This window comes from Podarcis tiliguerta (genome assembly GCF_965153285.1).
Source record: "Podarcis tiliguerta genome assembly, chromosome: 9".
NCBI classification, from domain to species: domain Eukaryota; kingdom Metazoa; phylum Chordata; class Lepidosauria; order Squamata; family Lacertidae; genus Podarcis; species Podarcis tiliguerta.
Genome location: NC_139542.1, coordinates 18,108,050 through 18,132,023, shown reverse-complemented (window position 1 = coordinate 18,132,023; position 23,974 = coordinate 18,108,050). Strand labels below are relative to the sequence as shown.

General features: G+C 42.9%; 1 long non-coding RNA gene across 2 annotated transcripts; it reads left to right on the top strand.

The window, feature by feature from the left end:
• The first annotated feature begins 72 nt into the window (after positions 1–72).
• On the top strand, positions 73–20,369 carry LOC310657762. 2 transcript variants are annotated; one of them, XR_014501907.1, is made up of 6 exons: positions 73–379; positions 4,984–5,022; positions 8,844–10,461; positions 12,131–12,230; positions 16,121–16,197; positions 19,640–20,369. It is a non-coding gene; the product is annotated as an uncharacterized lncRNA (long non-coding RNA). The 2 variants fall into 2 exon arrangements; XR_014501908.1 differs by having other exon boundaries at positions 12,126–12,230.
• Positions 20,370–23,974: the final 3,605 nt, after the last annotated feature.

The following is a 23,974-nucleotide window of genomic DNA, read 5'->3' as shown; positions in this document are numbered from 1 at the left end:
AGACGCGCGTGCACATATATGTACACGCACGCACGCGCACACACTTGCATGTGCTCGCGGCTTGCCCCAAGAGCACTCGATAAATTCAGCTGGCGAATTCCGCCCGCTCAGAGGCCTCCGCAGCCCCTCACGGTGCAGCCGCGTGACGGCAGTTGGCTGCCCGAGATCCTCGACTTGAAGGTTTCTTCTGGGTTGCCAAGTCCTAGGCAAGAGTTTAAAGGAGCCCTTAAATCCACATAAATCTGCCTTTTAAATCTTCAAGATGGAGACAGCGGAAATGAAGGGAAAGTGAGCTTGATTATTTATATATAGATAGATGTGATGGCATGGAGATGTGAGATTGTGGGTGCTTTCTTGAGAGAGAAGATTATGTATGTATGTAATATGTATATAGTGTGCATATGTATGTGTGTGTAATTATTTAACAAAAATGAATCGAGTTATAAAAAATGAACAGTTTGCCATATAAAACATTAAAATTCCTGATAAAAATAATTTAAAGCAAGTATTAAAAACATCAAAGGGATTATCAAAATCAACACTAGCTAAAAAAGAAACAAAACACCTTCAACTTCTACATGTCTGGGTAAAAGGTAAAGGTAAAGGTACCCCTGCCCGTGCGGGCCAGTCTTGACAGACTCTAGGGTTGTGTGCTCATCTCACTCTATAGGCCGGGAGCCAGCGCTGTCCGCAGACACTTCCGGGTCACGTGGCCAGCGTGACAAGCTGCATCTGGCGAGCCAGCGCAGCACACGGAACGCCGTTTACCTTCCCGCTGGTAAGCGGTCCCTATTTATCTACTTGCACCCGGGGGTGCTTTCGAACTGCTAGGTTGGCAGGCGCTGGGACCGAACGACAGGAGCGCACCCCGCCGCAGGGATTCGAACCGCCGACCATGCGATCGGCAAGTCCTAGGCACTGAGGTTTTACCCACAGCGCCACCCGCGTCCCTACATGTCTGGGTAGGCTTGCCTAAAAAATGTTTTACGCAGGTGCTGAAAACAGAGCTAGTACTGCGTAGTGGTTAGTGCTGGACTAGGATGTGGGAGACGAGGGTTCAAATCTCCACTCTGCCATGAAGCTCAATGGGCCAGTCACTGCCTCTCATCCAAACCTAACTCATAGTGCTGTTGTGGGATTAAATGAAGGGGGGGACGACGACCATATATATTGCTTTAACTCTTTGGAGAAAAAGGCAGTATATAAATGCAATGAATAAATATAGTGAAGGTGCCTGCCTGATGCTTATAGGCAGGGAGTTCAGAAGTGTAGGTGCTGCCATGCTAAAATACATTTGCAGATTGTGTATTATATGGCAGCTGTAACACAGCCAATTCCACAGGTAGAAGTGGGCATAGGCAATCCCGCAAGTAAACTGATCCCAGCTGTTAAGGGTTTAATATACTAATTGTAACACATTAAACATTGCCTGGTAGCAAATAGGCAACCAGTGCAGATCTGTGAGCAGAGGTGTTATATGCTGACAGGGTCTTACTCCTGTCAACAATTGTGCCAGCATTCTGCATTAATTGCAGCTTCCAGATGAAGTGCAAGGGAGGCTCCACATAGAGTGCACTGCAGTAATCCAACCTTGAAGTCACTAGTGACTGATTTACTGTGGTCAAGCTCTCCAGCTGTAGTTGGTTGCACCAGCTGCAGCAGGTAAAAGGCATTTCTAGCCTCTGAGGCTACTTGGGCCTTCAGTAGCAGAGCAAGATCCAGAACCATCCTCAAAACTGTGTACCTGACCGTTAAGCGGGAGTACAACCCCACCAAGGGCAATAAATTGGCCAATTTATCAGACATTGGAACAACTAAACCATAGTATCTCTATTTTGCCAGGCTCCAAGATCAATTTATTTTCCCTCATCCATCCCACCACCTCATCCAGGCACCTGTCAAAGGCCTGTATAGCCTTTCCGGAGTCAGATGTTATGGAGAAACAGAATCCAGTGTCATCAGCATAGTGTTATAAGAAAAAACTGCTCCTTTATCCGTTATGGTATCCAAGAGCCCGTATAGAGTCCTTATGTAGGTTTTCTATTGGTAGGAGAAAATAACAGAGACCAAAAAGAGAATATTGAGAAGCAAAGCAGCTAGTAAGCATGATCTTTATTAAACTGTTGCAACAGGGTCCCCTGCTCACCCCATGCAGGAGGGGAGGAGAGGAACCCAGAACAATGGTGTCCAAGCTCTTATATAGACATTTGAAATTGCCTTCCCTGTAGCTCAAGACCATCCCCCAAAACATCATACATACATCACAGAAAGAGGTGGTCCCCAGCAGAAATTTGAGTATGTTGCTTCTCTCCTGTCTGCCAAGATATCTGAAATTACCTTATCTGATTGCCTTTTCTGGGTAGCCTGCCCATTCCTTTGAGATGGTAAATACTTAGTTCCTGAATCTCTTACGCATATTGATAGTGTGTTCAGTTTAACAGATACTTGCCAGACTGTATTTACAGGGAGGTGTAAGCCCCTACTGTCCAAAGACAATTGGAAAACGTTTCGCAATTTCTTCCTCCTTGCAGAGAAATATTTGAGGTCAATTTGGGAGAGTCAAAATGGCTTCAGGATTGTTCTCCTGTACTATTTCAGACACATGGTTTATATACTTACGTATGTGTTTGCGTTGTACGTTTATGAACATTTATTTTATATATATACATAGGACCTTAGAATTCCTATAAGAATAGTAATCACACCCTACTTCCAACAGCAGGACCAGCCCACCCATGAGGTAAGGTGAGTCAACTGCCTCAGGTGGCAGGATCCATAGAACTAGCCTCCAAGGAATGTACTCCCTGCTGTTGATATTTATTCCCCACTCATTCCCAATGTAAATCCTTATTCCCCACTTGTTCCTGATGTAGATTTTCAGTCATCCCCTTTTCCCTGGTGTGGGAGGGGATACCATTTTGTGGTTAGCCTCAGTTGCCGAAATGTATTAGGCCTAGCAGCTTCATGTAGATACCTTTTGTCTTGCCCAGTATAGCAGGAAACTCTGAAGTATGACCATAGAATAATAGAACCTTAGAGTTGGAAGGGACCCCAGGGTCATCTAGTCCAACCCCCTGCAATGCAGGAATCTCAGCTAAAGCATCCATGACAGATGGCCATCCAACCTCTGCTTAAAAGCCTCCAATGAAGGATGGCAGGATGCTGGGATGAGCGTTGGTGTGGAGAAGGGTAAAGGCACAATGAAAGTGCAGATTAAATATTAAGAAAACATATAAATAGAATGTGAACAAGGCAAAACTTGTTAGATAATAAAACAACACTTAGTGGAAGTTTGAAAAACCCAGCGCTAGAGAGATTAATTCTTTTATACTGTTGTAATTGCTCACTGTTATTATGATTATAAATATCTGAGATGACTTCCTGGCAAAGAAAGTGAACAGAGGACCAACTGAAGGATCAGGTGCACCAGTCAAAGGTTTTTTTTTGTGGGAAACCAACGATTTCTGGATTTTTTTGTTGGTGCTAGTATAAAATTGAAATACAACAGGTTAGAACTGAAGACTTGTCTTTTGGAGAAGATGTCCTAAAAATATAAAGAAGGGACATTGTAACAAACTGAGGAGAAAATGCATGGGGGATCAGCAGAACTATTTGGAAATTTTATCTTGGAAATAGATTTTTCAGTCCCATTAACAAATCACCCAAACGAGTGAAGTAACTTACTTTTCACTTCTTTAGGGTGCAAATGAACTCATCTTATATAAAATGAGCATTGTTGAAATTAACGGGAGTTAAATGCTGAATTGTGCACAACTGCAGCCATGGTTTTTTAATATGTAAATCTTTATCAGATCATCCCTAACAACAGCAACTCACCATTACTCCTGTTTTTCATACAAGGGTCTTAGGTAAAGTAGTAACAACTATCCAGATAAGTCTCTGGCAGGGGTAGGAAGTGTATCCACCTGTTCCAGATTCAAGTGCTGCTCTTAGTTTCTGGTTAATGATTCCAATGGCCAATAACTTTATGCTTTAAAAAATGCTCTCAGGGTGGCTTACAGTTTACAAACTCATGCAAACTACTTCAGTTAAGAAGAACATAAGACAGATTTAAAATAAAATAAAAGCATTTACAGCAGAAATTTTAAATACTATTGTAAATCCAAGCCAGAAGGACTTGGTCTGGCATCAAAAATCTAGTAACGATAGTGCCAGCCACCACAGAAAAGTAATCAAAATGAGCCATCAGGACATTCAGAGCCAGACAGCAAGTGGGGTGGAGCCTCTCCTCCAACTGTGTGTTAATGGGCAGAGACAAATAGGGTTTAGGATTTTAGGTTTTTGGGGTGATGTAGGCTGGGGAGAAATACTTTTTCAGTCAGTTAGTGGTGACAAGGAAGAAAGAGCATCATGTGAACTAGCTGTGACAGGCTGTAACAAAGAGACAGAATGGCTGATTTCTCTGTCCTGAGATCCAAGCCTATTGCCACTATGGGAGAAGCAAGAAACCTTATTGGAATGTGAATGCTCTAAACTCTCTCCACCTAGACTCAGGTTGTATATGTGTGTAAATAAATCATATACCATAAAGACACCACAGTCTCTGCTGTGTCTCATTGTCCGAAGGGAAACAAGCCCTTGGAATCTTGCACTCAAAGATTAGGGTGGTGTGCAACAATATGTACCATAATTTGGTGTGACAGTGCTCCTCATGTAAGCACATACACACTTTTTTGTTGTTGTTGGATACAATTTATTTTATTGAGCTGGAAAAAATGTTTTCTTTTTTTCCACACGTTCACAAAACCCCTCCATGGAGCCCCTAGAGGTCCATGGATCACAGATTAAGAATCCCTGATATAGAGGGAAAAATAATCTCGGATGATGGCAGGGATTATACTCTTTCAATTATGGTTTAGTTACTCGTTCTCCTCTCTGCAAATAGCCAGTTGGCACTGTAAAAAAAAGTAACTTCTTTGCTTGAATTTTTAAAAATTGCTCTGAATCCAGTTATTGCAGGAGACTGAACTGCAACACAGGGTCTTCTGTGGAATCTGAAAGGTACGTGTCAGGGCCTGCGTCCAAATCTTGTATAGAATTGGTGGGAGGTACATCTAGTGTTATAAATTGTGAGCAACAAGACAGGCTGTCAACGGCAGATGGGCTTGTACTTGATTGCCAATTAAAACACACACACAAAGATGTTTAAACTAGCTCACACGTCTGTAGTTGGCAAAGTGGTGAGCAACTCCATGTGTCGTACATGAGGTTGCTGTGGCAACCACACCATACCTTAATCATAAGTGTTTTGAAGTGAGCGATTGGTGAGTACAGACAGAAGAGGGCCTCAGGTTGAAACTGTCCCATACTGTCTCCTCTCTTTTGTTTCAGGAGTGCTCTTTTTACTTTCCTCTTGAAAATTTCCAAGCTGACAACTAACTCTCTTCATGCTTCTAGGATTAAAATCAGCAGACAGGCCATACAAATGATAATTGGGCCTTCCCTACAGTCTTCTGTGGGGAATGGGAAACCATTTAATTCCACCACCAGCCTTTCCCAACAAATGCCAGTATAGCTTGCTGATAAACCATTCTTGTAAAGCACTCTTTGAAGAGCCCCCCCCCAGCACTGTGTGTGTGTGTGTGTGTGTGTGTGTGTGTGAGAGAGAGAGAGAGAGAGAGAGAGAGAGAGAGAGAGAGAGATTGTGGTCGCTTCCAGATTGCCTGCTTATTGAGCATTCATCCTGGTTTTCTATGCAAGGAGGTTATGCAGCAGTGCATCAAATATTATGCCACACTTCCCAGTGCTCATAAGGAGAGCCTGCTGAATCAGGCCAGTGGCCTATGTCAGGGTGGTCCAGTATGTGGCCTGAGGACTGCACATGGCCCTTGAGGCCTTTGTTGGTGCCATTTGGTGAAATGTGATGCCCCCCCTTCAGCCGTCATGCTGCCTTCCCAAAATCAGGTAAGTGTGGTGCTAGGCTTTGGAAAAGAGGTGTGAGAGCTCTGCCAGGGTCCTTGAGCCCTCCTTCTGTCTTCCCAAAACCTAGTTGGTACTCCTTCTGCCCAGTGCCTCAGCTTTGGCTGGACAGGTGTCAAATTTAGGCCTTGTCCCCTGCCGCCTCCACAACAAGGCAGTGTGCGGGCTATGGGTTCTGTCTCAAAGTACTCTTGTGGCTTACTTGGTATGAAAAGTTGGACTGCCCTGGTCTATATAGTCCAGCATCCTATTCTCAAAGTGACCAACCAGAAGAAGCCTGTGGGAAGCCTGCAAACAGGACATGAGCACAACAGCACTCTGCCCACCTGTGATTCCCAACAACTGGTATTCAGACGCATACCACCGCTGACAGTGGAGGTAGAACATAGCCACTGAATTTGCCTGATCTTTTAAAGCCATTCAAGTCAGTGGCTGTCACTATTTTTCGGGGAAGCAGATTCCATAGTTTTACTATGCACTGCATGAAGAAGTACCGTATTTGTTGCTCTATAAGGCTCACTTTTTCCCTCCTAAAAAGTAAGGGGAAATGTGTGTGCGTCTTATGGAGCGAATGCAGGCTGCGCAGCTATCACAGAAGCCAGGACAGCAAGAGGGATTGCTGCTTTCACTGCGTAGCCATCCCTCTTGCTGCTCTGGCTTCTGAAATTCAGAATATTTTTTTTCTTGTTTTCCTCCTCCCAAAACTAGGTGCGTCTTGTGGTCTGGTGCGTCTTATGGAGCGAAAAATACAGTACTTTCTTTTATCCGTCCCGAAGGATCCAACATTCAGCTTCATTGAGGTCCACAAGTTTTATTGTTAAAAGAGGGGGAGAAAAAATATTTCTCCATCTATTTGCTCCATGCGAAGCATAATTTTACAAACCTCTGTCATGTCACTTCTTACCTTTTCTCTAAACTAAAAAAAGCCCCAAATTTTGTAACCTTCCCTCATAGGGGAATTGAGGTGAGGCGACTGGAGAACTGTACACAGTACTCCAAATGCAGTCGCACCATAGATTTGTATAATCGCAGTTTTATTAGCAATTCCTTGCCACAGCTGGACTAGGCAGACCTTTGGTCTAAGCCAGTGGGGCTCCTTTTATGTTTTTATCCTCTGAAAATTGCTGGAAACATCAGCCAACATATTTAATTTCCTTTCATAACTGCAAAAACTTTCCGTTGATTTATTTTTTTTACCAACTTGGTGTCCTGCATGATGGCTGGAGCTGATAGGAGTTGTAGCCCAAAACATCTGGAGAGGACTAGGTTGGCGAAGGCTGTCATATCTGATCTCTGCAGGGTGCTTCTGAAATCTGTGGGTTTCAAATGGCCATGTGAAGATCCAAGCCAACTGTGCAGTCCTCTTCATAGTCTCCCCAGGGACACTGTTCTGTGCGGACAGAAATGTACCGGCCCTTGCCAGGATCAGTTCTCTGATACAAGTTTAGGCATTATCATGCTCAACCTTCCAAGAACAGGAAATTGACATAAGGAAACTGCATTGAACTGATTTCTAGCAAAAATAATAAATATTTAAATATTGGACTCAGTCCAGTAAAATTAGCAAGAGTTTGCTGTTTCCCCATAATGTCAGAGTAGTTGCATTCATGGTTTGCATTACCAACAAAGATCAGTGCCACACTCTTTTCATCCACCCAGAGAACCACACCTAGTGGTAATAACATCCCTTTTATTTCTTAATGTTCTATTAAGTGAATGTTTACTAGCCCGAACTAGTCCAAAGTGATTGATGAAATGCTTATCTTCTTATAATGCACCTTAAGTCAGGGAGGTAAGTGCCAGAGGACTTATAATAATACTTACAATAATATCTCCAGGTCTCTTCCTCAACAGCACACTTTTCGTAGGCAAAACATCTGCTGGAGTTTCAACTAATCAGCTAATTATACTGAGAAGCATGGGCCATGTGAGTTAGACAAATTCACGCAGCAGAAGGCTATCAATGGCTATTAGACAGGATGGCTATGCTCTGCCTCTACAGTTGGAGCAAGTAATGTATCTGAGCATCAGTTGCTGAAAACCACAGTAGCTGAGAGTGCTCTTACGCTCGAATCCTGCTTGTGGGTGTCCCATAGGCATCTGGTTGGCTACTGTGAGAACAAGATCCTGGACTAGATGGGCCATTGGTCTGATCCAGCAGGCTCTTCTTATGTTCATGATCCACTAGGATCTTCTCCTGCTTAAGGTTCGAAAAAGCAGCTATGCAAAGATACTCGGGTAGGTACATGGTGCAACATGCTTGCTGCAATCGAGCACATCTTGATCTGGTCAGTGTCTAGAGGGAAGACCACCTTGGAGCTCTATGCATGTTTCCTTGAGTTCTGTGATGTTACAAAAGGTGGGATATAAATGCAATAAATGCTGTGATCATCTACAATTCACATCAGTCCAGAGGGTGCATATTATCACTAGTATTGCTAAATAGGGGCACTTCTAGGCTGTCACTAATTTCAGGTGGGGATTCAATCACGCACTTGCAAATTCAGGTTCTACATTTACAATTGACTGGGAGGTCTTGGGAACAAATTCATTTTCCCAGAAACATTGGGTTTTGGGAGGGGAGGGAGTAAAGAATGTGGCAGGGAAATGCACTGGAAAGTGCTGGTGACAGTTGCTCTGATGTAACTTCATCTATCCACCCCACAAACAAATCAGAATAAGCTGTACCTAACATTAGTCACATTTGCAGCAAACCCATTGGCATTAATAAGTCACAACTAACAGGTACATTAATTTCAATGGGTTTGCTCTGACTAAGGCACCATTATTCGGAGCCAACATTGTCTAGTATCCCTGCAAAAATCCAGATGAATGCTTAGTCAACAGGTAGTATGGAAGGTGCCCATCAATATGTGTATTGATTGACGGCTTTTTTATTGCAGAGACTTTCTGGAATATGGTGCCTTCTGTCCCCATGCTTTGCATCACTGTAACAGGATCCCGAAGTACAACTATTTACTTCCCTCACTTAGAGTAGCTGACAGCTGTTCACTTCTATTGCAGGAATGGTGGTGGGAGAGAGTGGTGCAGTTAAAACTGTCGAGGAGAGATTATTAATTTCATTGACTTCATTCATTGAGACTAAAGCCTGCCCCTTATTTGCATAGCCCTTCTTTTTAATCCGTATCACCTCAACTTGGATTTTGAAAACAAGGCATGGGGGAACCTTCTGCAGCCAGGGCCAGCCCTACCATGAGGTAATATGAGGCAACTGCCTAAGGCACCAGATTTCTTTTGGGGGGAAGGGGGTAGCAGCAGCACCTTGGATGTTCCTCCTAAACCCCCTTACCATCCCATCTGTTGGAGAACAGAGCTCTGCACGCTCCATTACATGCCCACTCTAAATTAGCCTGCTGGTTTGGGTGCAGTGGAGGAGACCATCATTTTATTGGTGTTGTAAGTTTTAGTTTTCAGTCCAGTCTGTTTCTGTATGTGGAATGTGGGGAGGGAAACATCTTGTACTTTGCTCCAGGCAGCAAGTTTCTGGGCATGCCCTGGCTACAGTTCCCATCATCCCCAACCATTGGCAATGCTGGTTGGGCCAGTTAGAGGTTGGGGACCAACAATATCTGGAGGGCTATAGGTTCTCCACCTTTGATTTACAGGGTCGGCATGTCTGTGTGTGTTTAGTTACAAAATGCACATCTGTAGTGTATGTTTAGGAAAAGCCACATTTTTAAAAAACGTACTCTTTAATGTCCACTAGGGGGAGAAAGGTTTGTGATTAAAATTCATATCCTAGAATTATACATTATTATTCCCATTTAGCAATGTCACCTTTAATTTGCAAAAAAACAACAACAAAAAAACCCATCTCTGTGTGTGTCTGTGTGTACACACAAACCAGTCGAATTGTTCAGATGTAAGCTTAACTCTTTAAAAAAAATACCTAACCCTTTTCTAACTGAAATATTTAAATTTTCTCCTTTGATCCCCTTCTGGTGCTATGATGTTATTTTAACAGTTAATTCTGGAGTGTGTTTTATACTTATTTTTTTGTTTTCTGTACCCCACTGGTATTTTATGTGACTGCTTTATGAAATATTTCAAAATGGCAGATAGATATCCTAACTTCACATTCTAGCTTTGCATTTGCAGGGCTGTCTACCCACCCACCCACCCACCCACCCACCCACCCATGTGTAGAAGCCTTCACACCTGCACTTTGAAGTGGTATCCATTAGGAGCAGGTGCATCATGTGACCATGCCGATCATGTATCTTAATTCTCAGAGTGCACATATATGACCACAACAGAAATATCTTATTCCATGTGTGGTCTTGTAATCACTTGGATAAGTGCAGAACGTTTGGTTGGACACATATTAGCGATAGGACAAAAAAAGAAAGAGTTAGTGAGAGGTGCGCAATCCTTTAACACCTATTGTTTGGTCATGCCGGTGGATGTGATGTGCTGGAAATGAAACGTATGAAGAAATGAACAGGAGGATAACCATGGAAGAAAAGTCTCGCCCGTGGCCCCATCATATGTATCACTGAGGTGAAGCACTTTAAACCACAAGCATAAAAATGGACAACTGAGTGTTTTCTATTGAACCTTGGCTACTAATTCAGCCTTAATGCAGGTTTTTGGAACAAGTTTATTAACAGTGTTATGTCGTTTCCTTGTCTGTTTGAATTTACATCCTGCTCTTCCTTTGAAGGAGCCCAGGATGGCAAAGAAATTTGCAATTTAAAAGCAAAGCAAATTTTTTTTCCAGAACAGTTAAAACGCCCTAAAAATAATTACAATTAAAAACATTTGAAAAGTGGTTACAGTTACAAACTTCTTCCGTCCAATGATCTTGGGGTTGCTAGGAAGAGTATTTTTCAGCCAACAAATGCCAGGGTAAAGGGAGATTTTCTAAATTCATCCTGAAGGTTAATAATATTGCAGCAGGGTTCCTTTTAAGCCAGGAACTTGTGGCCTTCCCAATGTTTTTCGACTACAACTCCTATGTCATTGGTCTTGCTGTTGGGAGGTGGAGACAGATGAAATCTGAAAGGCCCCCAACTCCCCACCTATGTACTAGACCCTCTCCTTGAATTTTCAGCTTTGATTTTTCAAAAAAAAGTATTTTAAGTCTTGCAAAGCTTATCCACACTACTTCTTCTCCTGCTGATTTTTCCACAGGGGGAAATTGCTCTGTAGCGCTCAATCAGAGCAAACAGCAATTGGGGTTTTCTGCAGATTGCTGTTTGAGAGCGGGTTTTTCCTGGAAGAGGAAAGGGGCAAAAGGAAAACCACTCATACCCATGCTTTCTAGGCATGTGGAAGTGAGAGCGAGCCCTAACAGCACAACTCCTATACTGAGTTTCAGTGGGACTTTATTCCTGGAAAGTGTGTATGGAAATGCAACTTAAACCTTTCACTTGTGGCTATACCCTGTATAGAATGTTGATGTGTGTTTTAGTGTTGTTTTGGTTTATCGCTAAAATTAATTGGGCATGTTTTAAATAGTTGTTTTTAACTGTTTACTGATAGTTTCATTGTTATACTCATTTTGTAAACCACTTTGAGGTTTTTTTTGGGGGGTTACAATCAAGTTGTGTATAAATTTTATGAAAGAAAGAAAGAAAGAAAGAAAGAAAGAAAGAAAGAATTTTTTGAAAAGTGCTTACGACATGTTGTATTCTAACAGTTGCTCTCTAGGAAGAAATATAGTTAAATCAAATAGGCTATTAGTCTTTATGTTGTGCTTCTTCTGCAGTGATTCCCCCCCCCCCAAAAAAAACAACAACACTAGCCTGGCCACAGGTCTCCTTTTGTTCCAGGCAACTTTCTAAGTACCTTGTTCAAGTGTGCCGGGTTTGTGACACAGCAGCTAAATGTCCACTAGATGCCAGGCTTCCTTTGCACAGAACAGCAGTGCTATGGGCTTCAGGGAACATCACACAGCTATTTGGCAGAAAGAAACCAACCTTTTGCACTGAGGTTACTAGGGTTTTGGAGCTGGCCTTTGTAGACAGAGTTGTGTCCATACTCCATTTCTTTTAACCTGGTAGAATTCTACACCCTGGAAATGAAGCACTTATAAATATGATAAACCTTTGATTTTTATTAAAAACAAAACAAAACAGAATATGTGTTGCAATTAAAAATATACATTTGACTATATTAGATTCTTAATTTATGGATTGATACTTAGGGTTTTTTCTTTTAAGCACAGGGATTTTAGGACTTAATTTGGATGTTTTGTATATTTATTGGATGGTTGATTGAGAAGATGGTTTGATCATTGGTTGCAAGATACACTGCTTCTGCCACATGTAAGTCAAACCAATCAATTTCTCTCACATTGTTTCAAGTTTTGCAAATATGAAAAGAAACTGAGTTATTGTGTTTTGCTTCTGTTGAGCATCTCAGATGTAATACTTGCATGCATCCCCCCCATTTTTTTTTAATATTCTGCTCCCAAGAATCCTGTTTCTGTGAAATTGGATAGTTTCTAAGTTTATGCAAATTGAGGAGATGTGTAAAAATATTAAATATTTTGAAACTGCTAAGACACAGGAGCAGCAAGGACTCTGAAGCCCTGTCCACAACCACTGAAAGTATTACTCAGTATCATCTATACTGACTGCTAGTATTTTAGTGGCGTTGTTCACACTTTCAGGCATTATCCCTTCCAGTGGTGAATTCAGGTCATGAGTGCCAAAGAGAGAGGTATCTGCATGCTTAGGGGAACCCCAAGTTTTGCAAAAGGCCAAAAGAAAAATCATAAGGAAAAATACCCTAAAGATGACTATGGAATGCTGACTATCTGTTGATGGGGAGAGATGGAATGGAGCATGCCAATGGGAGCATGGCTGGCTGGCTGGAACACTGAGCAGGCGCACTGCGTATTGCAACATTTTGTCACAGGTCCCATGGAAAGGAAGGAAAAGAGAGAAAGAAAAGAAAGCAGACATGCCCAGGAGACAGAGATTCTGTATCCACTTTCCTATTCTGTGCTTTTCTTGCAGAATCAAGGCATGTTCACAGCCTTGTTTATACTTGCATTCTGCCACCATAATGGGGGAAAGGAATTAATTTTTATGAATTAGGCAGGCACAGATAACTTCAGAAAATCCATATTACACATACGATGTGAAAAAGAAGGCTTTTCTGATTGATCACTAGGTTCGGAGAAGGTCAGTAAGGGCTTTGACTTGCACTTGTTTAACATTGGTGAATATGCAAAGGATTGCTGTTTCCCTCTAAACGAAGCCGCAAGAATTTCAGACTGAGAATAGACAGTACATTTTCTGTCCTAATCTTAGTTTTCTTTCATCAGTAACAGCTGCTGGATTGGGGTCAAGGGCCACATTGCCTCTTGGCCAACCCTCCAGGGGCCCCATGCAAAAGTGGGTGTGGCTAAAGTGAGCATGCCTACCACACTCTTGTGTGCAGACATGCACAACACACATACATGCGTCACAGAATCATAGAATTGTAGCATTGGAAGGGACCCCAAGGTCCATCTTCCTGCAATGCTGGAATCCTGCCCAAAGCCCAACAGATACACATACAGCACACAGTCCCACAGTACATATGTGGGATTAAATAAATGCACACACACAAACTCCCCATCTCTGTGGTGCATAGGATTGAGTCCAAATTCATAAATCACTAAAACTTGAGCCATTTTTACAGCCTGATATTATGGGTTCTGCAAGACCCACTTGGTTAAATAGGACTTACACTCAAGTAAGACTGCCTAGACTCTAAAGTCACCCTCTCACAAGTCCATTAAACCCAGAATCAAATATTCTTAACTGGATCGCTGGTGATGGAAAAGCAATGCCTCAGCAGTGGTCAACATGTGGACAATACTTTGTCTTCTACTCACAGCTGGTTTTAACAAAACAGCTTGCTACTAGAGGATGAATATTCTGTGTTTGGATAGATAAATAAGGGATGTGATAGGGAAGCAGCAAGGGATATTCAGGTGATAAGACTATAGCTCAGTATCAGGGCTGTAGCCAGGCTCCATCTCTGGAATGTCCTGGGTCTGAATCTCTGCCTGTCAGTGTGGACAACGCCCAGCTAAGTGGACCAATGACTTGACTTTGTACAAGGCACTTTTCCATGTTCCTGTGGCAGCAGAGGGATGGGTAAAGTGAGGTGCTGCATACTGAAAAGAAGGTGCAGAGGCATGAGTGGGAGAAGGAAATTCAGGAAAGTAACTATAGATGAGCTTGTGCCAAATGGAGTGAGCGAGAAGGATGTAAGCTGAGACAAGGGAAGAGATACTACAATCCTATACTCCCTTACCCAAGAGTAAGCACCATCCAACTCTATGGGACTGACCTCTGAGTAGATATGTATAGGATTGCACTGATAGACAGGGGCAGAGAGAGGGACAATTTAAAAGGGTGGGTAATCAGCTTAATGGCGTATTTGAATACCTAGTAGACTCAAAAGTGCCCATTTAAGAGAAGCAGAGGAATTCACAGGTTTAGTCATTGGAGGTTTTGTTTCGATTGCACATTTACTGTCTGACTATTTTGTTTAGAATTAGGTCATTTTGGTTTTTAAACTGTTGTGTGCCACTTTTGGCATTGATAATAAAGCAAAGACAGTTTATAAGATTAAAAACAATAAAAACGCTGTTTAAAAGGGGCTATTCTGTAGCTACCAGCTTTCAAACTGTTCTTTCCTCCTTGCCTTCTGTCGTGTGTGTGTGTGTGTCTGCAGGGTAGGATTCACCGATCCCCATGAGCCAGAACTATTGTGAGCAGCACGAAATACCTGTTTCACAGGAGAAAAACTTGCAACGCCCAGAACCTCCCCTCCTCCAACACCTAGAAAATACCTACAACCCCGCCACCCAGATAAAACCAGGCTACTCCTCCCCACCCCCCAAAAAAGGAATCCAACAAAATCCTTGGTTGTTTTTTTAAAAAAGAAAATAAATAGGAGGGTCGCATGGCCTTGGCTGGCAACAAGGGTGCCATATCGGTCACAAATGCCAGATTAGAAAAGGTAAAGGGACCCCTGGCCATTAGGTCCAGTCGTGACCGACTCTGGGGTTGCGGCGCTCATCTCGCTTTATTGGCCGAGGGAGCCGGCATACAGCTTCTGGGTCATGTGGCCAGCATGACTAAGCCGCTTCTGGCGAACCAGAGCAGCACACGGAAACGCCATTTAGCTTCCCTGAACAATATTATTACTCACATTGGGCTATGGAAAGAGAGCAAACTCATTCAGGTCAAGCACGGTTGAGCAATCACTGGGTGAAAAAGTCATAGAAGTCTTGAGTGTTAGACTTCAATGTAACAAAGCCAGGTTCAAATCTCCAGAAGGGTGGTCATGTGTCCTACTTTACAGCGTGCTACTTTTGAAGGAGTCCTAAAAGGTAAAGGTAAAGGACCCCTGACAGTTAAGTCCAGTTGCGAACGACTCTGGGGTTGCGGTGCTCATCTCGCTTTACTGGCCAAGGAGCCGACGTTTGTCTGCAGACAGTTTTCCCAGGTCATGTGGCGAGCATGACTAAGCCGCTTCTGGCGAACCAGAACAGTGCACGGAAACGCCGTTTACCTTCCCGCTGGAGCGGTACCTATTTATCTACTTGCACTTTGACGTGCTTTCAAACTGCTAGGTTGGCAGGAGCAGGGACCAACCTAATGCCAGATTAGGAACCCCATAAAGATATAAGAAGAGCCTTCTGGATCTGGCCAATAGCCCATCTCGTCCAGTGGCCAACTAGAGGCCTGTGGGAAACCCACAAGCAGGACCTGAGCACAAGAGCCCTTTCCCCCCTGTGGTTTCCAACATACTGCCTCAGACCACGAAAGAAGAGCATAGCCTCCCCCAAGTGTAGGACCCTATATTTACCTCAGGCAGTATCTATGCACATAGATTTACCTGAAATTAAATCCTCATTAAACACAGACTGGCTGACTTCTTGCTGATCTTGGGAGGTTGCTAGTGTGCCCTGCATCCTCAAGGGGACAAAGCTAGCCTTGTGCATTCCCACAAGACCCTGCCACAGGTCTGCCAGTGAATGCCAGAAGACAGCTATAGCCCCATCCTTCCTAAAGCTTGCTTTGAGCCAGGACTTAAGACCTCGATCTGCTTTGAATGCCACCGTGTAGCTTTGGAAGATATGAAGTAATAACAGAAAAAATTAAAACAAAACAATACAAAACACCATTCTGATTGTCTTTTCCTCCAGGCTGAGGAACCAGAAGCAGTCTTTACAAGCCTAGAATTCAAGGGGAAGGTTTTTCTGTCAGTAGATTTGGCTTCTAGGCAAGTATAAGCCCTGGCACATCTCTCTCTCTCTCTCTGCTTAGCACCTGTTCCATCATCTTTTGGTTTGGCATGATTTGTTCTTGAAAAAGCCCATGCTGGGTGCTTCTTAACCCCTTCCTTGAAACGCTTGCCAACTCACTGTTCAAAGATCTCCCTGGGCATGGCAACCTCTGATTATAGAGTGCCACCACACTCATCAAGTGGGAATGAGGTTGGCAGCAGCATTGGCAACAAATATTCTTTTTTTTTTAATAGAACGTATTCATTTACTGCTTAATATATAAAAAGAAACCCCTAAGTGGTATAATCACAGGGCAGAGATTAGAAATCAGTGTCAATTCATATGAAGAATACAAAAATGAAATTCAAATAAGACCTAAATGCTAGGCGAAAAAGAAACAACTAAGAGGGTGGATAGCTTTTATGCGTACTCCATATAATTAGGGAAATTTTGTTTGTTTATCTATTACCTACCCTTCAACCTGAGGTGATTTGGGACATGAGCTCACTTTCCTGAGTCAGATCGCACCATTAACAAGGCACCTCGAAGTGGGGCAGGGATGGCTTTATTCTCTCCCAGCCCCCCTTTTATTTTCTTAGAAGTGAAAGCATGCTGAGTTGGGAAACACTCTGACCTTGAGAGGGAGAGGGATCTTTCCTTTGGACAGACAGGCCTAGCTTTTAATTATTTTCTGAGTCCACTCCAATCATGGTGATTTGGAGCGAGGGGGATTTTGAATTATTTAATTCAAGCATGAGTTGTTCTTCATGCAGGTCATTAGTCTCCATGTCTTGGCTATGAAAGCATGGTTTAAGAGGGTAGAGTTAGACTACAGTGGTACCTCGAGTTACAAACGCCTCAGGTTACAAATGCTTCAGGTTACAAACTCCGCTAACCTGGAAGAGTTACCTCAAGTTGAGAACTTTGCCCCAGGATGGGAGTGGAAATTGTGTGCCGGCGGCGCAGCATCAGCAAGAGGCCCCATTAGCGAAAGCACGCCTCTAGTTAAGAACAGTTTCAGGTTAAGAACGGACCTCCAGAACAAATTAAATTCATAACTAGAGGTACTGTATTAGGGGGGCCTGCTCCATTTCCAACTGTTATTTTGACTAACAAACAATAAAAAGCCCTCTCTCTCTTTTCTTCAAGGGGGGGGGGTATTGCCAGGAAGGAAGGGTGGTGGGAGAGAAAAAACTTTGATTTCTTCAGTTTATTTATAGCAAAGATAAAATTACCTAGCATGATACTCCCTGGACATGTTTTTCTGAGATTTGGTAGATTTCTTACCCAGGGACTCCTCCCCCATGTTCCCCACTTTCAAACTGTTGTCCATAGCAAGTAAGGGAAAGGAATGTTACCCAAAATAGTAAAGTCTTGCCTAGGAAGAGGGATTGATTGTTATACCACTCTTGGAATTGTACCTGTCTGGAATAGGCTGCAGATGGGCATTGTTGAGGAACTATACAGTCGTACCTTGGTTGTCAAACTTAATCCGTTCCGGGAGTTCGTTTGACTCCTGGAACCATTCAAAAACCAAGACGCAGCTTCCGATTGGCTGCAAGAGCTTCCTGCACTCAATCGGAAGCCACAGAAGCTGTGTCGGACGTTCAGCTTCCAAAGAATGTTCGAAAACCGGAACACTTATTTCCGGGTTTTCGGCATTTGGCAGCCAAAATGTACATGTACCAAGGTGTTTGAGAACCAAGGTACGACTGAAATTGGCTTCATGTCCTTGAAACTTGTCCACTCCGTGTTTGCAAACACAGAGTCTCTCTTTTGATTGTAAGGGGTTTTGCTGGGGGATATATAATAGGTGACAACATGAGGAGTGTTCACACATTATATTCAACAAGTGTACAATCTGTGTCCCTGTGTATGCAAACAGTTGAGCTGTTCACTCATATAGTTATTCACATGTATCATTCGATGAGTGTACAGTCTGTGTGCATAATAGCTGAGCTGTAGAAATCAACACCCTGTACACTCTTTCACACAAACAATTGTACATATGTAGGGACTCCCTGTACTTCTGTATATGTAAACAAACCTAGAGTTGCTGCAATGGAATTTACTTGCCATGGAAAGTGTGAATCAGCGTTAAACGTTACCCATCATAACTATTGGAGACAAAAGCAAAGATGTTTTATTCTCAGCCCGGTTATTTGTTTTCTTTTTTACAATGGTGCCATCTTCGGAAGATAGAGACATTTCTTTATTCATGCATCTCAGTGAGTGGTAAATGAGGCATGCTTGCTCAACTTGTTTCGGATGGAAATTAGTCTAATTAATCCATGCAGCTAAAGAATAGTTGTTCTATTCCAGTACAGAGCAAGTCTGATGTAGCTGATATTTTATGGCCATTGTTGTGTACTTCGCAGGACCAGGACATCCCTCTGTTCATGGAGTAAAGCAACTTGTCAACAATATATCCTGTTTGTAAGATTTTTAATACGTGAAATTGAATTTCTTTTGTAGGTGTTTCCTTGCCAAGTAATGTTTTAGAATGGACATTTGCTTTTCTGTTTAGGATAGGCTTATGTACATTTTCATGTACTGGAGGAACGGAGAAGTTATTTACTGCTCCATATTTTATGTGTTGTTTTCTCCTCATCTATTACTTTCGTTTTAGTTCAGTCTTTTATAAAAGTTGTTGTAGAGCTGTATTTTTTTTTTTTTAAATTGTGTGTTGCTTCACAGCAAGCAGGACTAGCAGCCAAAATAAGAGCAAACTTCACTTGAGGTGGTTGTGTTGAAGTGCATGACTTGAAGGATTTATTATTATTTCTAATTACACAGAGCAACTTGGACATTTTGCAAAAGGCACTTCCAATGAGCTGCTCTGCTAAAGAAAACAAATTGCTTTCCTGGTTTAAGCACAGTGATTTCTGCACGCACACACATGCACACCCAAAATAAACATATATCAGATACTGACAAATCTTTTTAATTGATAAGAATCACATCCCATAGTGAATTTACATTCTTTGACTGAACAATTCGGCCCTTGACGCCAACCTCTGAGGGAGAATATTGTGGTCATGGTGTCTGAACAGTGCGGTAGCTATGGCTACGTATATAATTCTTAGCAATGGAAAAAAAGTGACAATGACATTAAATTTAATCAGGTTCCCCTTTTCGGTAGTTCCCACTGGGATGAGCCACTAGTGTCCTGCCTTAAATATTCAGAGCTTTCAAAGTTTGCATGCGTTTTTATGCTAGGACAATATCCTGCTAATAGAGAACAATGGAACTGTCATGTATATCTGCCCTGAGTAGCCGTAAGTCTGGATTTCACTAGTATAGGGATATTATGATTGCTTCTTTAGCAATTGTCCTTATGTTAGCCTTCACTTAGGAAGAAGAAGAAGAAAGAAGGGCCGTGATGAAATGTAGGGACTAAAATATAATGCGCCTGTCTATTTTCCTTTTGGAATATAGATCAGAGACGACTGTCCTTTTTTTTAAAAAAAGAAGAAGACAGAGCTTTATTTCCAGTCACACTTCATCTGATATAAATGAACCAGCATTGAAGATCACATGGCTGAATGCATTTGGAAACACAACCCAACATACATTAAGGAAAAGGAGACTGGAAAGCCTGACTCTACAAATGAAAAGCACCTCATCCTTCAAATCTACCATAAGATTTGTGAAGTGGAACTACCAAGAAGATGTTTAAAGAGTTGTTTGTAGTATTAATTTTAACTTCATGCGTTCTCAAGCTGAATCCACCTCACGATTAAACACAAAGAGTGTGTGTTTACTAGTCACGCTATGCATTTTGACCTGCTTAGTTTTATGAGAATGTGGTGTGACATTTACTACTCTAGTAAAGGGAAGCTGTGTTAATCATAAAGGTACAAGAAAATTGGCCTCCTAAGTCTAGAATTCCTAATTAAGTCTGAAATCCTAAGCACAGTTTTCCTGGAAGTAAGCCCCCTTAAACACAGTGATTATGTCTGTGCAAATAGGCGTGTGGTTGCATCTTAAGAGTTTATAAGGAGTAAAATACAGAATGAGTTCAAAGACGCTGTTGTGAAAGCATTGTAAGATCGGTTTAGATCATTTTTCAGACAGGGTTGGAGTTCTGGTTGACTAATCAGATAGAATAATCAATTAAAAGTATTTTGATGAACATTTTTGATCTAATTTCTATGTACATTTTTTTTTTTTTAAATCCACTTATGACTAAAAATCCATGGGTTTTTAGTTAAGCTTTACTCAGAGTTTGTTGTTGTTGGCATCAATCTGTCTTGAAAGACAATGGAGTGCACCTCCAGGGTGAAGCCAAATTGCTGTGTTAGCATCCCTGAAGTGACCTCCCTGGGGCACAAGCCCGGGCAGTGCGTATGGATGTCCTGGGCAGAAGTTAATGGACTTAACTTGGTCATGTTCATTCACTGCAGTGGGTGTACTCTGAGTAAAGCTGTGTGGACCACTTTACACTTACACTGAAATGCATTTCCCATATTATGGCCAATTCACCCAAGTTTCTCAGTGCAAAATTTTGAACTAGATCTTCTTTAATTTGCAATGTGTTGCAGGAGAGAGAGGGAGAGGAGTAGTTTTGCCCATGGGGGGGGTGAATAGCCCCTCTGCATTCCAAACAGTAACTTCACCACATTCCTCTTCTGAACATGTGGATGGCCTCCAAGTGAAATACATGGGAAAGCACAGCTGTGCTTGCTGACAACAGCCAATCCTGTGTCTCTTATCTCAGCGGCTGAAGGTTTGTGATACAATGCTGATTGCAAGCACTGCGGATTCTATTAGTTCTCCCTCCACCTGATCACTTATCACATGAAGCGTTAGATTAGGCAGTTGAGAAGAGCCACAACTGAGTGATAGAGCACCTATGCTGCAGGTACAAAGTCAACTGAATTTCCAGGTAGGGTCAGGAAAGCTGGTTTTCTTATGTCTTGGATAAAGAGGGGATCAACCAGTGGGGTTCGTGATCATTTCCATGGGTGGGATTGCTGCAGCAACTGCCTCCCAGCAGCGAAACTTTGGCTGCTTACTGGGAGTGGGAGAGGTTGAGCTTTTGCAGACATCCTGGCAGAGCCAACCCAGAGCTCCCAGGAATGCACCTGCACAGCCCCACCCACCCTGCGGTCTTGTCCCTCCCCCTCCTGGTAAGTGGCAGAGACTTTGCTGCTGGGAGGCTATTGCTAATGCCCTTGCCTCCCCCGGTGACCTGTTCCTGGTCTGGAAAACTCTTGTCAATTAAGTGCAGAGGTAGATGGACCAATCACCTGGCCTGCTATAAGGCAGTTTTATGTGTCCCATAGTCATGTAATTTTATTTAGGAGACTTCACTCGGTTGGTGCGTTTGCTTTTTACTATGCCTTCTAACAGTCCGAAATGCCTTGTTACCTTGAGAGCTAATTCAGATTTAATTTTTCCTTCCTTCCATCATGAAGACAGAAGCAGGCGAGAGGGAAATGGCTGAAGCTACAAACGAGCAAGCAGTCCTGTTCTTTACGCCAGTATCTCTATTTAATTCTACAAACCAGACAAAAACTCATTTTGTTTTATTGCTGCTGCTGTGAAAGGCCGCTTGAATGACTTGTCGCCATGTAGGCGGTACTTTCTGCATTTCATTACCACTTGACCCCACTGCCTACAAGCTTGTCTCTCTACACCCACTTGCTTTAGCTGCCAACTGAAGATAACACTTCAGGCATCTGCCATAATAAAGTCTTTAAGGTGCCACAAGATTCTTTGCTGTTCTTTTTATTAGTCACCAAGGGCTCAGTCCAAATGCCCCCAGGGTTTGCTCTGTTCTGTTTGTTTTACTTGAGCGTAGGATTTCCTAGCTGGCTGCAGGAAGGATCATGTGATTTCAGCCCAAAGCACAGCCCTTGCAGAATGTTAGCAGAGTGAAATGTGAACTGGGAAACACTGGCCTTGGCATTCATGCCTTTGTTTTAATCAGAAATAAGCAGAAAACGAGAGGGCTGGGCGGGGTGGTGGTCAGAGGAGAACAAGCAGAGAGGAGGGGAAAGGAGCACTAAGATCTGGGCCACAAGACACCTCCATCCTGTACCTCAGACAGCGTATTGGACGCAGCAGCCACCCACCTGTTCTTGATGCGATTAGATTATACGTGCTTAGATGCATGTTTCAAATTGATCTCTGGGGAAATGGAGGCATTTGTGCTTGCAGCTTAAGTGACAACAGCTGCATTCACAGTTGTGCTAGAGATGCCTCTAGCCCACAAGGGAAGCAGCAAGGTGGCTCACAGGAGTTGGAGCCAGACTTGGTCCTGCTTTGAATGGAGCCACTGAAATGAATGAGACATGTGTTACTCATAGGGATGGGTGAATCTGTCAATTTCAGCTTCTCTCTGCTTCTCATTTTTCCATTCTTAAGTTCAGTTCTCCACATTTCCTCATCAGTTTTGTGATTTTAAAAAAAAAGTCATCTTGAGAATTCAACCGCATTTCAATATGAATTTCTCTTTTGATACTTTTTGGGGGGTACTTTTGCCCAATACATTTTTTGCAAAGCAATTTCACCTGATATAATGCATATTTTTTCTTTGTTAGTTCCACTAAAACATGCATCTGCACACACACTTTACCCTGTTCTGTGCATTTTTGTACACCTTGCTTGGCTGGAGAACTGCACTGCAAATTTCAGAGAAGGGAAAATTTGAAAGGATGCCTGCATTCTGGAAAGTGTGACTTAAGAAGGTTTGCCTTTAAATGTGAACTGAATCAAGTATCTTCCCTGTCCCTAGTTATTCATGACAAACTTTAAGCCCCACTGATTTCAGTGGGTCTACTCTGAGAATAGGGACACGGGTGGCGCTGTGGGTTAAAACACAGAGCCTATGACTTGCCAATCAGAAGGTCGGCAGTTTGAATCCCCGTGACGGTGTGAGTTCCCATTGCTTGGTCCCTGCTCCTGCCAACCTAGCAGTTTGAAAGCATGTCAAGTGCAAGTAGATAAATAGGTACCACTCTGGCGGGAAGGTAAACGGCATTTCTGTGTGCTGCTCTGGTTCGCCAGAAGCGGCTTAGTCATGCTGGCCACATGACCCGGAAGCTGTACGCTGGCTCCCTCGGCCAGTAAAGCAAGATGAGTGCCGCAACCCCAGGGTCGGCCACGACTGGACCAAATGGTCAGGGGTCCCTTTAAGGCTTCTCACAGGCATCTGGTTGGCCACTGTGAGAATGGGATGCTGGACTAGATGGGCTGTTGGCCTAATCCAGCAGGCTCATTTTACATTCTTATGTTTTTAGCTCCATTTTACTCCTTAATAAAGTTTTCTTTAAAAAAATACAGGCAACAGAAAAGAACCCCCACGTAACAATACAACAAGGTTATGAAATAAGTAAAGAGAGTCATGGATTGCAATCCTTAAGCCATGCATAGGATTTGAAGTGGGTTGAGGGACCAAGATGAGATTCTCTAACATCAAGGCTGCAGTCATAATGCCCACACCCGGGTGGCTGGGTGAAAGAGAGGGCAGGACTTCAGCACCATTAAAAGGAGAAGGACTTTCAGCAGGTATAGTTTGCCTTCCTTTGCAAAGACCTCGGCAGGTGCATGTGTGCCTCTAAGTGCCACATTGTGACTGTTGACTTTGTGATGAAGTGCGTGATCTGGAGGATCTTACTTTGACCACAAACTAACCAGGCACCCTAAGGGCAGGGATGGGGAAGCTTTGACCGTCAAAGAGGTGGTTCCACCACAACTCCCATCAGACCCAGCTGGAACAGACAATGGGATTCTGGGAGATGAAGTCCAGCAACATCCGGAGGGCCA